General features: G+C 33.7%; 1 pseudogene; it reads right to left on the reverse strand.

Annotated features, from left to right (window-relative positions):
- The window catches only part of LOC149561912 (shewanella-like protein phosphatase 2), a 62,233-nt pseudogene extending 54,294 nt beyond the window's left edge, over positions 1–7,939 (reverse strand).
- Positions 7,940–17,476: the final 9,537 nt, after the last annotated feature.

Genomic DNA, 17,476 nt, shown 5'->3' on the forward strand with positions numbered 1-17,476 from the left:
ACATATTCCTGAATCTCACAAAGTAGATGAAAACCCTTTATATCTCCTAATAACTCATGTAATAATATAGATATACAGTAGCTAAATGCAAATCTATGAATTACATAAGTTGAGTGAGGAGTAGTTCCTTTCAGCCCACTACAAAACATGAAGAACTAAATTTATTTGATTAAAATGATTTGTGCAAATGACATTCATATAAGCTTGCATCTGATTTAGTGATCAGTGCCTTATCCATTGAAACATAGAGTCATTACTAGTAGGATGACCTAACTAGATTGCATTACAATCAAGTTTATCAACAAAAATCCCCAAATCCATACTTATTTAATATCCCCTTTATACACCCAGAAACCCTATCAAAAGGATGAAGCATCTACTTAATTGCTTGAGTCAAAAGCAACAAAGATCTGACATACAACTCATCCAAGCTGCCTTAAATCAAATGGACATTATCCATTTAATCACAAAGTTAATGACATATAAAGAATTAGGAGACAAAATTAGAAAACTGAGATAATTCATGTAAATCCTCTTTTGTATTTATCCTTGGAAAGACCAAATACATAAAACGGTAACACAAAATGTAACTCAAGATACTTCACATAATCTAGCATCAATTTCTAGTATCTCAGAATGACAATACATGACATGAAGTGAAAATCTACACATAAATAGGTGTGTGGCCTGCATTGCTAGAGCTCAGCTCAATAGACATGAAGCAAAACCATCAACAACCCTAGTTTTAACAGTAGAACTGGAACCTTGCTGGTATTACCCAGAGAAAACTGCCAACAACCTTGCAAAGAACGAAAGATAGAAAGATATAGGAGAAGATGAATTCTTGGATCTGATCTATGCCTGACATGTGTCCACTTGGAATTCCATCTCCTGTAACTGAATAACCTCTCTCTTCCTTCTCCCATTTTGATCTTATTTGGTTTCATCATTACTTGCAACAGATTTTGAAAATATCCTCTGTTCAATGATGAAAACTCTTCAAGTCACCAAAAATATCTAAAAGCTTCATGAAGATGCTAGTGAAATTGAGTTTTTACTGAGTGAATCTGATTAGAATTCAACCTTAATTACATTTTCACTTCCTTCTAGCCACATTCAGGTCATTACCTTACTAGTAATCAATTCTGAGCTTTGATACTTGAATGCAGTTGCAAAATAGGAATATGGGAGAAAACCTTGAATAACCTGAGCACACTACTTCCTATGTGAAAACTAACCTTAGAATCAGAAAGTTCTTCTTCTCCAAATTCTGACGATATATAATATGTCTATATTTGCTTATTGGGAACCTCCAGAATCTCAGTTTGAAAAAATGTCCCCCTTTGCTATAAATGTCTGATTTGCAACTCAGTGTTCAAAAATTTAAAATGATTCTAAAGAATAAACTTTAGAATAAAAACTTTTTCAATTTAAAAAACTTCAGTATGTGCCCTCATAAAATGATAAAATTTTATTTAAAAATCTTTATTTTTCAGCACCCTTGAATTTTGGGGTCAAAATAGCTTTGACCAGGTGCCATGTGGCAGCCTTTGATTGGTCAACCCCTACCATGAGTGCCACATGTCATGATGTGATTGGCCTACCTATTGCATCTGCCACATCATCACCTAGGTAGGGCCTGCTGACACATGTCAACATCTCGCAATCTCCCACTACTTAACTAGTGTGCATCTCTATTTTGCAAAATTGTGGTCACTGCAGGATCTGCCATGTGGTAGCATCCTGTGCATCCACCTTAAACTATTGCCAATTTCCACCTCATCGTGAACTAGGCCCATGCTGCCACATCTCGCAATCCCACAATTCTGTAGTTCTTATCAGTCGAGCATGTTTAAATTGTGGGCTTGCACCCACCGCTCATCTCGCCACGTGTGGAGATCTTGTGCACTATTGTTTTGGGTTCCATGTCATCATTCTTGCATCTTTGTTTAAAATTTAACATTTATTTCCTTCGACTAATGTCATCGAGGTCAGGTCCCACCACAAGGCTGTGGCTTACAAAAGCCCACGTTCTATTTGATACAATGCAATGTTAGTGTTATAGTATTTAAACTATTTAAAATTTTATCACGTCCCCAATGTGGGACTAAGCTTTTACTAGTTTTTCCCTTGTGCAAGGTATTCTCTTATAATGCCTCCCTCTGCTACTCCAACAACCTCCCCTATTTTGAATGCATTTTATCTACTCATAGCGTGGGTGTCCTTCTTTTATTTATGTGACTGGGTACTATCTCTTTGACTACATATTCTTCCTAAAGGCAGCTCCTTACGTTTCATGGTGCCTTGTCTTTATGCCGCTTCCCTTCTTGTTTAGTGCTGAGACTTGAAACCTCATGCTCTGCCACCTCACCACATGGATCTCCTCTGTTATTCCCATACTGACAGCATCTCCATTTTATTCCAACACTGCCTTCAAATCTGCATATGTTGACTATTTCACAACTCCATTTAATTGGAATGGAAAGGCACCATGGCTTCCAATCAATGGAGTTGATGTGTCAGAGCTCACAAGTGGGGTTGATATAGGCAAAGGAGACATCCTACCACTTTGCATTGCCTTCTCCATTTGCTACGCTCCTTTTCCTTTCAAATACATGGGCAACTTTTGGATTTCACATGGGTTGTGAGAACCTCCCCTGTGGCTGCCACTCAATAGTTGACCCATGGCTTCCTCTTCATAGCGTGGATTTCTCTATTCATGTGATTTTTCTTTCACCTATGTTTTCATCTTTCTTGTTGTCATGTGCCTTCTTCCTAGGCATTCCTGCCTCTGTAGGTGGGTTCCAGGTAGATAACATGACATCTTGTTTAGCACTAGCTAAGTAATTTCTCACAACAAATGATCTAGTTACAAATTCTGCAACTCCAACATCTTTATAATCATGATCAACATTCAAAATTATGTGGCTTATTTTTGCTTTTACAAAACCCTTGCCATCAGATAGCAAACTCCAGACAACTTTATCAATGGCCCATGAAATTCATATGGCAAAGGAGGGACTTTTATTCTTCTCCTTGTCCATCAACCTTTGTTGTGTAGCCCTCTGTAAAGCTAACCTCAATAATGCAGATGCCGCCTTTCTAGCCTTGGGTTTTTTTACTCAGTTCTTTCTTCAAGTTTTGAACCAATGCAAATTTTCCATTTGACATCATCCACAACAAGGTATCCACTGTTTCTGAAGATAAATCAGTCTCTGTTAAGCTAACAAACCCCCCATGTACTGCAATTGTTCGAACATCATCAAGAAATAGCTTACGTCATCAGAAGGTCAGATGTGTCTGGATAGGGTAGCTTCTTCTAGGAGACAACATTTGTAATTGGGTTCTAGTGATAATATTTTTTTGTCTTTATATCAAAATATTTTTTCCAACATTCCCAAATGGAACACTCTATCTCTATGTCAACTCTCATCAAATTTTTCCAATAACTAGTTGGATGCTGACTCACATGCATATTTAGTGCTTGAGCAACATATATAAACCCTCTAGCAACATTAATTTCCTTAATCAACTAGTGCATTCCAGCTTGTTTCAATTGATTTTGTGTAGGCATACATCCTTGTAAGACATAGTGAAGATCTAGTCTGCCATTCTTTAAAACTTGAGCATGTGGAGGTAGCCTTAGATATCCATCTATAGTTGCTTCCTCCAAAACATCATCCTCATTGTAACAAGTCATATTCTCCATACCATATTTTCAAAAGCACTATAAATAAGATACTCAAATCATGGTTAAATATCCATGCACGAACATTGTGATCATTGTTGTAATCACTGTGATAGGAGAATTTCAATTTCTCAATGCTTCATTTATCTGATGCAATCAGTTAGGCCCTAAATGGGTCTGGCTAAAAAAAATTTCATTTCTAAACAACTGAACTATCAAATTGATCTACTAAGATCTTCAAATTGACTGAAATCAAAATCGAGCATTGAATTATCCTTGAAAATTCATTTTTACCCTTTACTACCCATTGCCATTTTAGTGCCAAAAGGTCCTTTGACTGGCCTTAAAAACTGACTAGAACATCTGATTGAGCTTTGAAAATTGGCACACTGACTCTTTGTTCTACATTCTTGCGTGCTATCAAATATCATCTCATGAAAAATTTGGGGTCAAAAGATATTCGTTGTCAAAGTTGACCTCTTAGTACTGCCTGCAAGAAAACATGTCAGAAAACAACAAATTGGGTTTTGATTTGGCTTAGAAAACTGGGCAAATGGACACTTGGGAAAATGAAAACTAGGGCATTGGTTCTCTATCATGAGGAGAGTATAAATCTATGATTTGGGCTCATGATGAATAACTGGACTCAAATGGCCAGTGGTCAAAGTAGGCTACTTGGATTTTGCAGACTAGAAACAAATGGCAGAAAGTGATTTTTTTCAAATGGAATAGACTTGGAAAAGTGTGCAAACAGATTCGTCATGACTTGAAAATTGGTATACTTGAAGTATTTTTAGAGTAAAACATAGTGGTATAATCCAGTCAATCTAAGAAATCACTAATTAGTAGATATAACATCACGAATAGTGGTACCAAACAATTTGCAAACACTGACACTAGTAAAAATATAGAAATTGCGTTGGGAATCACATTTGAAAACTGATCAAATGGATTCATCATAAGATGTAACTTGAAACATCTAACATCTACAATGCAAGGCAAATGAAATTTTTACATTTCGGTCAACTTCGTCAAAATTATAACACATCAAATAGGGCCTCCCAAAATTATGTGCAATGTGCATCAACATGACAAATTTAAATGACCAACTTTGAGGGATTCAAAACCTAGTCAAACAGACTCAAAACAACTCAAAATCTAAAAAATAGGCTCTTAGGTATGGAGAATAAATACACCCAAAGTGGTGAGTCATGAAACATTACTAGGTGCAAGATATTTACTTGCAAACACAGCCTCCTGTCGTTGTTTGACACTTGAGCAAAAAATGCATATTTGGCAATTACTCAAAATGGGACTTCACGAAATGGCTCAGAACGACAGTTTAACTTCATGGAACATATAGACACACTAAATGGAAGGTGCTAGAAGCATTAAACACCTCATGGGGCTCAAAGGTACAGCCAAGTACAATCTCACCAAAAAGCATTTATAAGGCTTGAAATTCTCAATGGTACTCAAAATCGAGAAGGCAATTTTGAGTCCCAACAATACTAACCTTTAATGAATTGAAGAAATCATCTAACTTGAAATTAAAATAAAATTAACTTGAAATAAAATGAAACATTTAATGTGTGTGTGTGTGCCTACACTAGACAATCCAAACCAACCCTACCGAAGAGTTAAAGTCCTCTACCTCAACCACTCTTCCAACTTTTGTTTCCTGCATACTCACAAACTCGAAACATCTCACTGCATTAGTATTGCCAACACCATGATAAAAAGATGACATCATTACAATAAAATATTAATACATCTCATTTATGAAATTTCATGATTCCATTAATTTTTCATAATATGAACTAACAAATTCATCATTCATATAAACACGAGCTTTGAACATAACAAAATCAATCATTTATTAGTAACAACATGATAACTAGGTGTCCATGAATTCTATCCATCTAATTAAATATCGACTATCAAATATAATGAAATTCTATATTGTTTGAAAGACCTAATGATGTAGAAGCTCAAGGAAGCCCTAATTGTAAGTTATATCTATTTTTGAATTAAGTTGACTCATAACATAGGTTAAGTCAAAAGAGTTGAACACATACTAAGTCCCAAAAGATAGCAAGTCAAAAATTGAGTCGTGACTTCCCTCCCCTCTATGAAGAGACATCAACCCAATGTCCATCAATATCAAAAATATCATCATAACATGAAATAAACTATAGCAACATATAAAAGTACTAATCTATGTAAAAATATGTGGAAAGGATTGATGCATATCGTCAACATCCTCCCACATAGCATTTTCAACAAAGAACTAGTCCCATTTGACCTTATACTACAAAACATCTCTCTGACACACTTGGATAGTGCACTTAGCCATGAGGTGTGTAGGTAGTACCTGCACCACCCCTAGTTCTTGAACTTGTAAAGCACGCTAATCAAGAATATGAGACACATCAAGATGATATGGCTTCAACAATGAGATATGAAATACGTTATGGATACGAGAAAGATCTGGTGGTAGAGAAAGTTGATAATCCAGATGATTTATGACCTCCAAAATATATTGACGCAAGATTAGAAGACTTGTTGAAAGAAATAGAACTATTATGCAGATGCACATGTAGGAACACTTTGTCCTCCACCAGAAACTATCTAGAGGTACATTTCCTATCTGTGTAGCTCTTTTTCCTATCTACAACTTCCTTTAGGAAAGGAAAAATCATAACCATCTATTCTTCCATCTCTCTAAGCATTTTAGGACCAATCACAATTCGATCCTCCACTCTATCCTAGCTGATAGGTGTGCGACATTTACGTCCATAAAGCACCTCAAAAGGAGCCATTCCTAGAGATACATGATAAGAATTATTATATTTGAACTCAACCAAAGGAAGGTTTTCCTCCCATTTGTATTGATGATCTATGCAATACAAATAGAGTAAATCCTCTACAAATTGATTTACCCTTTTTGTTTGACCATCATTCTATGGATGATAAGCAGTACTAAAATTTAACTATGTCCCCAATGAAGCATTCAAGGTCATCCAGAACCTTGATGTCATCCTCATGTCCCTATCATAAATGATAGTCTTAGGTACACCATGTAACTTGCACATCTCTTGCACGAACTTCTTGGCCAAAGCCAATGATCCATCCTTCAAACTCTTAGGTATAAAATGCACAACCTTGGTCAACTTATCAACCACAACTAAAATAACTTCATGCCTCCCCCTAGTCATAGGTAAACCTTGTATAAGATCCATGGAAATAACTTTCCATTTGTATTCTAGTATATCAAAAGGATACAACAATCTTTTCGATTGAATAAGCTTAGCATTAACTCACTGGCATTCTAAACACTGGTAAACAAAAATGGCCACATCATACTTTAGCCCTAACCAAAAATAAAGTTGACTCATATTTGTGACCATCTTAGTCACTCTAGGGTGACTCGAATAAGGAGTACTATGCATCTCCTCCATCACAATTTTCCTCAACCCTACATTGTCAAGAATATAAATACATCCCTGATATTTGACAAGACCCTCTGTGTCAAAATTCTATCAGTCAAAATGGTGATCAGATGGATCAATGTGCAATGTTATTTTAACCATCTCATAATGGTCATCACCTGTGAGATTCTCTACCACATGCTCTCTCCATCGTTTTATGGTAGTATATATAATAAAGATATGCCTTCTCCTACTAAAAGCATCTACTACCCTATTCTCTTTACCCTTTATGTACTCAGTATTGAAATCATATGTACTAAGGAATTTAAGCCAATGCCTTTATCTGACATTCACATTCAATTGAGTGAATATATATCTCAAACCCATGTGATCTATTTTTAGCTCCAAAGGTTTACCAATCAAATAATGCCTCCACATCTTTAAAGCATGAACAATGGCAGCCAACTCAAGATCGTGAGGTGCATAGTTAACCTCATGTTGTTTTAGCTTATGAGACTCATAAGATACAAATATACCTTCTTGCATCAAAACTCCACCTAAACCATCACCCAAAGCATCAGTAATCATAGTGAAATACTCGTTAGGATCAGGAATCACTAGAATAGGAGCAAAGGTGAGCTTTTGTTTCAATAACTGAAAAGCTCTCTCACACTCATCAGTCCACACATATCTCTTTTCTTTTCATTTTAGTGAGGTAATAGGTGCTACAATTTTTGAAAATCCCTCTATGAGTTTCTCATAGTAGCCTGTCAAACCCATGAAGCTCTGAATTTCACTCACATTCTGTGGAATCCGCCATTGAAGAATAACCCTAATCTTGAAAGGATCTACTAAAACTCTATCAATTGTGATGATGTGTCCAAGATAGTGAATCTATTTATGATAAAAAGTGCACTTGGTTAGCTTTAAATAGAACTTCCTATCATGAAGATGTTGCAAAACAATGCGCAAATGTTCCTCATACTCCTCCATAGTCTTCAAATAAATTAGAATATCATCAATGAAGATCTCAACAAACTTATTCAAACAGTCTAGAAACATACTATTAATTAAATTTTATGAATATTGTAGGTGCATTCATAAGTCCAAAAGGTAAAACCACAAATTCATAGTGCCCATACCATGTTTTGAAAGCTATCTTAGGTATATCTTTGTCCTTGATCCAGAGTTGATGATACCCAGATTGTATATCTGTCTTTGAAAATACCTTAGATCCCTTCATCTGATAAAAAATATCATCTGCTCATGGAAGCAAGTATTTTTTCTTTATGATTACTTTGTTCAACATCCTATAATCAATACATAGGTGCAAGGTACCATTCTTCTTTACAAAAATCATAGGTGCTCCCCATGGTGACACATTTGGACATATAAACCTTTTTTCTAGCAATTCTTGCAACTATACCTTAAGCTCATACATCTCAATGGTGGTCATCCTGTAGGGCACCTTGGATTGAGGCTCTACACCTAGCTTGATATCTATAGAGAAATCAAATTCTCTCTTCAGAGGTAGCTTGGGTAAATCCTTAAGGAAGACATCCTAGAACTCTTGCAATATTGGATAGTAATCTAAGGAAGGTATATGATCTTCAAGATCCTTCACATGTGTAACATAAAGTTGACATCCTTTCCTCTTAGCCTTCTTTAGTTGTATAGCTTAAATATGTCTTAATACTATTAGCCTCTTAACCCCATTCACCACTATTGGATTCCTAAAGGCATCCAAGAATTCTATAAACTTGTCCATGAAATTTACTATTGTCTTATTCTTAGTGAGCTTATTAATGCCAAGAATAACATCACATGACCCAAGTGGAGCTACATACAAATTGACTTGCGTGTGAAAATTTGGAAGTTCTAACTCACTAGATGATAGACATTTCTCTAATCGTCGCTCTACTTGATTTCAATACTCAACTAACCAAGGGTTATCTATATAGTTAGCTCTACATTAGGATCTACAAAAGAATTTTTAGCACTTATATCAATCAAAATGGAAACTTCACAACTGTAAAGCTTACCCGTCAATTGCAAAGGAGTTGCTTGAAACTCTACCTGCCTATGGTCCATAGGTGCATCAATTTGATGTTGTACCTTTAGTCCATTTCTAGATGCACTTATCTAAGTACATATAGCCACATAGTGATCACCCCAATATACAAAACAACCATCATGAGGTCTTGATTGAGCTGCTAACTTATCATTCTTGTTCTAATTCCTGTTATTGTTACCACTGTTCTTCCTATTGTTGTTACCACCTCTACCCCTATTCTGTCCTTGGAAATTCCTATTATTTCTCTTTTTTGATTCTTCTTACCCCTTTCCTTTCATTTTATTCATCTCCTATCAACCACCCTGTTGCTTGTTATTCTAAAATTTTCTCTTGAAAGTTCAATTATTGAAGGCTTTTACTAGAATTGAATCTTTCAACCTTTATTCCTGTTTCAGAGCCTTCCTAAGTGCATAGTCTATAGACTCCAACTCATGTATTTATACCTCATTATAGATCTTAGGATGCAACCCCATGACAAAATTGTGAGTCCTAAACAAGTCATAATTTTGATACTATGGAACATATTTCACCAAATTCAAAAACCATTCACGATACTATGTGAATGACATCACTCCCTGAATCAACTTATACTCAGATGCCTTTTTGTCATAAAAAGATGAGGTGACCATCAATTTTGGAAATGATGTATGAAATCCTCCCATGATATCTCTCTATGCTATAAATTTTTCTTAGCCATAACATTTTCCCACCATGTTGCTGCTTCACCAACCAGCTAAAAGGTAGCCCATACTGCTCTGGATTTTCCAATGAAATTACAAACATGAAAATACTTCTCCATTTTAGCTATCCAAGCTTCTACCTCCTCTCCTAAAGTCCTACCATTAATGGTAGGAGGTGTGACCTTCTTGAGGTCCTTACTAAGATCTTCTAAGATTTGGATCCTATCTTGAACTAATCTGACCATCCTACGGTCAACTTCTTCCTTTTGTTGCACCTCATTCCTTCGATCTTCCTCTGAGCCTCAAGTAATTGGTCCTCATCTATTTTCTTCTATTCTTCTTACTTATGATGCATAGCTTCCCTATTCTCATCCTCCTTAGCCTGTCATCCTCTCATGGCATTTTGTATGTCATCCACGCGCTATCCCTGCTGAGTGAGGAGTGCCACAATTTGATCTAGGCTTTGGTTTTCAGGCTCATCCTAAAGACAATTATTGCCTCTAGCCCAATTTCCTCTTCAAGAATTCATGGTGATATTTTACTCCTATACCAAGAGAAGACCATGCAACATAGAAATCTGTAAGACCTTAGGTCCTAGTGTTAAACATAACTTTGATACCACATGTAAAAACCAAATTCTCTTAATCATGGCACTCAAGCAAATTTTTTTGAAAAATATGGAAATAAAGTTTGAAAAGTCAAGACAATGATATATATTTCAAAATTTATTCCATTAAGTTAAAATCAAAATCATACATAATGACATTTAGTTGAACTAAAATTGGGATCACATGTCATCATTACATAAGCACCATAATATTTCTATTCAATTGATATTACATTGCTGACCACATGTTGGTTTCAAAATTTTTTTAAAAATGATATAAGTTCTACACATCAAATAGGTGTCAAAAATATGCCAACTTGCACATCAAACATAATGAATAATGAGTATGTCATACGAGATAAATGTATGATAACATGCAATACATAAAATAACATATCATCGGACCTATGAGCCCATCCACATGTAGTCCTGTCTCCAAGCCAGTGGAATGTTGTCCATCTACTATCATGAGATGGAAGAGTGGCCTAGGTGATTTTACTGCCCAACCATAAAGTGGTTAGCTCCCTAAGGTTCTTTGGTTAAGAAGAACTACCTGACCCTGGCATGAGAAGGCTAGCAGCTCAGGACGATTGGATCAAAAGGATCTGGTGTAGCCATGTGACTAATATACTATAAAACCATGTGCCTAAGTAACATCTAAACATGGATGTAGAAGATAGAAATAAAATTTAACCATGCATCTCAATCATATGCATTTAATTTTATAGCTTGGCCAAGAAAGTAACTAGTGTAAGTAAAAGAACTAGTAGGTAGCAATGAAAGAATATCACAGTACTTCCAATCTTCTACCCTCCCTTTTTTTAACCACATTCAACACCATTCCAAAATAATAGTAATTTTCTCAAGAAATTATTTAGTCAATCATATAAATATTGATTTATAAGGGAAATCCTATTCATGTGTATAAATAAGTTGAATTATGAGTAGGAAATGCATCAAGAAATCTAATAGATTATTGAGGTAAGAAAAGATAACTTCTCTTGATTTATTTTTAAATTAACCATTTGGTATATCTTAAAAGAAAATAATACCAATCCTATTAATACATTAGTAAGTTGGAATTATTTAGTATCCTTCAACAATGAAAATGGATCTCTTTGTTATGGTCATGTTGAAAGCTTCAATTTAACTTACTCCCTTATCCTAAAGTATGCATATTGAAGACTTGGTAACTTCACAAAGACATTTTTGTTTCTAAGCATGTTGTTGTTTATATAAATATGAGCACTATTGTTTTATTCAAAGATATAGAAATAGATATTCTTCTAAGTAAAATTATTGCAAATATGAACTTGTCTTTTAATATTGTCAAGTCTACATGTTTAGATAAATTTCAAACAATGTTTTTTTTTTTTCTTTTTTTAAATGAGCAGCCCAAAAGGAGACACAACTATGGTATTTTACCTACTCTAAAAATTTCTTAGTCCAAAATAAATAATAATATGATGGAATAAAAGAATAGTTCTAGACAAAACATGGCATGTCACTGATTTACAAACCTTGGATATGATATTGAAAAATCTGTTTCAAATAAAACATTTCCATAAGGAAATTATGCATGGAAGTTGTTGTTTATCTCACCTTTCCTATGGGACTTAAAAATATGAACTAGAAAGAACATCAGTTGGAAGTAAACTATATTTTTGTATTAAAGATAAAATATATAAAATAGAGAATCTAATAGCCAAAACATGGTTCAAGATTTTCCTCTGCTGAGATGAGTTAAAGTTTCTATGACTCTTTGGAGTTAGAATATTCTTCTCATTGATGCGTAACACCTCAAGAACAACTACAAATGGAAAAATTTAAGTTTTTAATACTTCTAACTTGTCATTTCATGGAGGAAAAATAATTTGTCTGGTTTATCTTACTCATTTAATTTTTCTCACAATAAGTAATTTGTATTTATAACCAAAATGAAAAAAACACACTCTTTTAGTCAAACAGAATAGGCAACGATTTATATCCATCAACAATATTCATTTCCATAATGAAAAATTCAAAGCAAACAATGATTAAGACCATCTACTCAAGATGCTCAATAAAATAAAATCAATAAATGTGCAAGTGAAATAAAATGAGAAGAATCACACGAAGAGATAATTATTACTAGATCTTTGCTAACTAAATCTAACCTATTTGTGTTTATACAATGTACAACAAAACAAAAGTTTGGGTTATTATCTGAATCATTCCAAAAAGTTTAATCTCAAGAATATTTCCAGACAACAAGCATTGGCGATTTTTTTTAAACAATAGCCATATAAAACTGACAATGCAAAATAGAAATAGGGGAACCTCTGTAAACTCGTTGATCTTCTCAATGAAATCCTTTGCTTTTTCCCAAGTAACACAACTCCATCTCAAACAATTTCTATTATGAAATATAGTTTGTTCCTTCCAATAAAAAATTTTCCCCCTCAAACTTAAATTCTTGACTTCTTAAAGAATGAGTTCTCCATTACTTCTATTCCCTCTAATTTTGCTAACAAAAAGTATGGTGATTAATTGAAAGTCATCGTTAATAACTTTTCTTCCTTTGATTTAGGAAAGTCCATTTTAGTTGGTCAAGTAATTAAAAACTATTAGTTATACTTATTTCATTTATATCCCTTGAACACTATCTCATATATCAAATTTTAATAAACTTATTAATTACTAATAAAAGAAATTAAAAAGTACTTAATGGGCGAATGCACCAAGTTGTGGTGCCAAAAATATGACACAAAATTAAAATTTAAAAAATTTTAAAAGCACATGCACGCTTTTAAAAAAGCCAATATATGGGTTGTGAACCCACAACCCATTCCTTTTCTATGTTGTTTCTTTTTGCTGGTGCCTTCTTTGCCCTCAACAATGCAGACACATTTTGTAAAAGTCGAAGAATTTTCTCCCTCCTCCCCAAAATGCCTTCCCATAATTAGAGATAAAGAACAGGGGGTAAAAGTACAAAGTTGTGTCACCTTTTAGGCTAACTTATCATAATTACTGAATTTGAGTATTTCTATCTAAAAACCAATTTTGCTCAAACATATGATCTAGATAAATTCATTGTAGCTAAGTTATATATGGTCTCACAGTTTTCCATTTGGAAATGTCTATTAAATGCATGTTTTATACTAGTTTGTATCCAATTATTAAAGAAATAAATTTATTTCAGAAAAGTGGCGTTTAAATACTCTTACTATTTTTTATGATTTTTTTTAATAACATATAAACACCATTTTATAGAGCTCAAAGTTAGGAATATTCTCATATAGATTTTATAGTGTTTTAATTAGATATACTATATTTTAATTAAAAATTTCTACAAGCACGTTTATTAACACTCAAAAAGATGTTGATTTTGAGAAAAAAATTAAATCATATGAATCTTTTTAAAAAAATTCTATGACGTTCTAGAGGAGAGAGTCCTCTTCTAGAATGTATAATTTTTCTTCTGGTTAGAATAGATTTGTTTTGAAAAATGTGGTGGAAGATGAAAACTTTCAATTTTAGGTGAGTTGATATTTAAATCATTATAAAAGAGAAAATATAGGTCTAAAGCCAATTTTTATTTTTGATTGTTCTAGATACATATGTTATCTATAACATAGTCTATGATCAAATGGAAATAAGTTTGTTTCCATATAGTTTTGTGTTGGGAACTAGACCCCTAATTTTCAGCATTTTTTAGTAGCTAAAAAATTATCTATAAAAATTAGGAAAATATATCAATTCTTATTCCAAATAATTATTAAGAATTATAATCCTAAACTTCATCCATTTCTACACATTTCATTAGTTTACTTCATTTTCAAATTCAAAATAATAATACCATTTTTATGTCATTGCAAGTGAATAGTTATACTTTTGTTAGTCTTTTCCTTTACAAAAGGGTGACATAGGTTTGTGCTTTTACCCCAGGATCATCAAGTATGTTTTCTACTCTTGTTTTTTTAGTTTTGTATGTTTTAGCATTGTTTTTATTATTTTTTTTAGTTTTTCTTTAAATTTGTTTATTTATTTGAAATGCAATTGGTTTCTTATCAAGAAATATGAATAATCAACCATAAAATCCCCAGCCTGATCAAAAAAATCAAAATAAAAACCCTCCACAAGATCAAAAAAACCCTCCATAAGAAGATAAAGAACTTTTATAACCTCCACTAATTGAAAGATGTCCTCCTAGAACCCAAGACAATATAACGAATGAAATAGAAAGAGGGAAAAATGAATTAGAAGAAATCATTGGTAGGTTGAAAGCTTGCAGGAAAACTAATCCTATGAGAGCATAATTGGTATACTCCTTGAGTCTATTATGAGCCATGTAGCTTCTATTGGTGGTCAGTTGGATTTTTGGCATGTTAAGAGAGAATAAAAAAGAAGATATTATTCAAACAAATTATCCTATAAAGATGTAATGAAAAATGACATAGCGAAAGGTAACATATGTGCATTGTTTAAAAAACTAGGAGAAGAAGACACTGTTAAACATACAACTAAAAGGTTCCCAATCCATTGGTGCATACATGATGATATGAGAAATAACTTTTGGGATAGATGTTGAATTTTCTCTGATGCCCCTCCCTATAATAATCATGAGGTTCCAATGTATTTCTTAAAGAAATTGTATTGTCCTCAGGGAGATCCTCAATTATTTTGACATATTAAATTCTAAAGGTAGAGATGGCAGGTTTTCATTTGAGAGGCCAGGGGCACATCATGACCCTGATGCAGTTAGGGGTGCCTATTGTCAAGACACAAGGTGAGCATGTCATTATTTTTTCAATTGTGAAGGAACATGTAAAGACTAGTACTCTAGGGACTATCAATGCTTTGATATAGACCCTCATTCATTTTGCTAGTCCATTAGTTGAGGAGGAGCCTTCTTTGCATTATGGTCACATGTGCAGATCAAGTGGATCCTTATGCACATTTGGTAGTCATGCTGGAGACACTATGGATGATGGGTTAGTCATTGATGAGTTCTTGAGTGACACATTTGAAATTTACACACAGGTAAATTACAATCATAATAAACTAATTTGATCACATTTTGTATGGACAGTGAATGACTAATTAATTAACATGTCTTGACATTGTTCGAAATTCAGGGTAAGACTGTTGATGGCCCTAGTATAGATTCTCTGGCCCCATTTTATATCCCATTGATGAGTCAAGATGTATGTATCAATTTAATCATTTAAATTAATACATATATTTATTAAGTAATCATATGAAGGATTGACCAAACAATTTATCCATGTACATAAGTTCTCTACTAGACCATCAACATTCACAAGGGACTCTAAGCCTGGGCATGATATGAGCTTCTTAGAGGTACATTTGTTTCATGTTAATTTAATTTATTTGATTATATTATATTCTATAAAAAACATGTAAATTGTATTCTATGATTTGCAATTATTGACGTCCGAGACTCCTCATACTACTACATTTGGACCCAAATTGTGATGTTAGGACATCATAATTGCAATAGGAAGCTGTCACCTAAGAAATAGTACCAAGAAATTGGTCCAATCAAATGGGTGTCGCACATTACAATGAAAATATCTTTTGTCAAAAATGGGGCACAAAAAACATTGCAATTTGGCAGACAGTAACACCAATAGTTCATCGTCACATTGTCATAATTGTGACAGGTGGGCATCACAATTACAATAGCTAAATGTTCCATTATGTCATCCCTATAGCTACATCTATGCTCTACGACCAACATTCATCTATCAGAATGTTGTCGCAAGTGCCACGGTGTGCAACAACCATGCCTTAGATGTGATGACAATCTATCAGATTATTACATTGTGAATGTGGCGGGCATCTATCGGCATCGTTTTTGGTCCAATGATATTTTTTTAGGTAGGCCTTCACAATTGTGATGGCCTACTAAAATATTTTTAAAAAAAAGTTTGATAGGAATGAAGATGGGAAATTACAATATACTTTGATGTACTTTTTTTTTTCCTAGCTCTTTAGTTTTGGGCAATTACAATATATGTGAGATTGTGGTTGTGAGGAAACTGACTATACATATATGGTTTGCTAGAATATGTTGGATAAGAACAATAAGCAATATTCAGATCCTTCAAGGGCACTTGCAAGATATGGATTCATGATCTTAAATATCATTGTTTGTATTTGTTGAAGAGAACTATTTTTTGTCGACGAGCATTGCATTGATCTGAAGCATGAGGCATTGCAATGATTTGAAGTAATTACAATTCATGATCAGTATGACTCAAAGCTATTTAAAGTTTTCTATGTGGTAGATGCAACCAATATTTCTATTACATTTAGTTTCCCTTGTAGTGGTATGCATTCTAGATAAACTAGAACATAACAAGAATCAAAGAAGGGGACACTACAGATCTTGCTTGTTTACAAATGGAAAAATCTTCTGAACCAATCTCCATATAGACTATACTTCAACTATGGTAACTATAAAACCATGTAGCAGTTGTGTTGCCAGATTATTTACATCATATATTGCCACTCATATGGTGTAGGAGAACCCTAACCATCTCCCATGGAATTTTAAGTCATAAGTAGCATGTTTTTGAGTCATGCTAGATTAGGGTAATACTCATTTCATTTCATGTTATTAAGTGTTCAATTAAGGTCATGTTGACCAAGTTCATATTTTAAGCAATATCGGTCAAAGAGAGTCAAAAGGTAAGAAATTCCATGTAAGGCAATAGATAGAGTGTTAAAAAGGTCATAATAAGATGTTGGGCCTATTTAGGGTTCCTAGAAAACATGTGAAAGCATAAAATGCAAATATGTGCAAAAAAATGTAAAATTTTTTAAAAAAATTCGTCGTCAGCAATTTTTGCAAAATGACAAGTTTTGTAGAAGATGGAAAATCATCCATCTTGGACAACCTCTTACAGTAGGTGAAAGGTCTTGTTATGATATAAAACAAGGTCTTGTTATGATATAAAACAATGTAATCTCATGTGGACACATAGAAAA

This window comes from Cupressus sempervirens, chromosome 4 (assembly GCF_028749045.1).
Source record: "Cupressus sempervirens isolate cs-2001-9-10 chromosome 4, ASM2874904v1, whole genome shotgun sequence".
NCBI classification, from domain to species: Eukaryota; Viridiplantae; Streptophyta; class Pinopsida; order Cupressales; family Cupressaceae; genus Cupressus; species Cupressus sempervirens.